We start from the raw sequence: 1,547 nt of genomic DNA on the forward strand, positions 1-1,547 counted from the left end.
TTAGCATTTGTTTGAATGTTGCTTGATTTATGCTATGTGTGATTATGATGAAATGAACGGCAAGGGCCGAGTGCGGCGTAGGTCGGGTACGGCCGTGGGGCCGAAAGTAACACACAGCACATGGGATGCTTATATTCAGGGTGGGACCCAAGGGATACATGAGTTATCCTCACGGTGAGAACCGATACCCCAGGGCTTTGGTAAGGTTTCTGGGGCGGCATGGCCGTGTTTGCTTAGTCTAATGGTTGACTTGTTTTTCTGTGGGTTACCTGTTATGACTTACTGTATATTTGCATATGTTATGTTCTGCATGAGTTTTCTTGCTGGGCTTCGGCTCACGGGTTCTCTGTGTTGTAGGTAAGGGCAATGGCTGAGTCAACCAACCATGAGTACGGAGAGCGTGAAGCGACGCGTACATGTTTGGCCTGCCCGACTGCTTTGGTTGGGGGTTTATTCGAAACTGGCTGTAATAATCTATGATTTTTATAACTGATCAATTGTAAACTTATTTTAAGATGTAAATAGTTTTCAAACCTTATTTTGGGATCCCAAATGTTTAATACTAGAAGTTTTATCGAAACGACGCATTTTTCTAAGATTACAGCCTTAACTTTTAATTAGTCACACTTTCGTTTAAAAACCTCGGTTAGCGAGTTCATTGCACACTGTTTTGTCTTAAAACTCACTTAGTAACGGCTCTAAGGAAGTAGGGCGTTACACTCAACTCTTGCAAGAACCGTCATAAACTAGTGAGGCTTCCGGAGCAGCTGAGGGGGATGGCGAGGAGGTAACATCTTTGGGGTGAGCTGATGGAGCTCTATGATACCTCTTTTGTATTTTTCTGTAATTGTTTAACAATTTTTTTGTATTAAACAATTGCCTTCGGGCTCAGTTCGAGGTTTTTTCTCCTCGGGATAATTTTCTTGTTTATTTCAATATACATCTAACTTTTTGATCCATTTATCTTTCCTTTAATATCTCTCATGTTTATGAATCGTTAGACTTGTACATTCGAGATTTTAAGAATTGATTTTTAGATTGGGATAGAACTTATCGAGCTTGGTTATATCAAAGTTTTATGTGTTGATTTGTATCATACCGGTCAAGAATCAGGCGTTGAACCCTGTTATACCTAGGGTTTTTAAAAATTTAAACTTAGTTCGTGCTAGGTTTATTGATAACTTGAGCTATAACAAGTCCTTGATGTTGAACAATTTTCCCAACTTTCCAAGTTTTTGACCTATTTACGTCCAGGTTTTCAAATGATTTAAACTTAGTTTGTGCTAGGTTTATTAATAACTCGAGCTTTAACAAGACCTTAATATTAAACAATTTTCCCACTTTCCGAGTTTCGGACATGGTTGTATCTAGGGATTTTAATTATTTAGACTTAGTTCGCGCTAGGTTTATTGAAAACTCGAGCTCTTAAAAAGCTGTTGAATAATCAATTTTTCCAAAATTCTAAGTTTTGGACCTAATTACATCTAGGATATTAAATTATTTTAAATTTAGTTCATGCTAGGTTTATTGAAAATTCAAACTTTAAA

This window comes from Humulus lupulus, chromosome X (genome assembly GCF_963169125.1).
Source record: "Humulus lupulus chromosome X, drHumLupu1.1, whole genome shotgun sequence".
Classification (NCBI taxonomy): domain Eukaryota; kingdom Viridiplantae; phylum Streptophyta; class Magnoliopsida; order Rosales; family Cannabaceae; genus Humulus; species Humulus lupulus.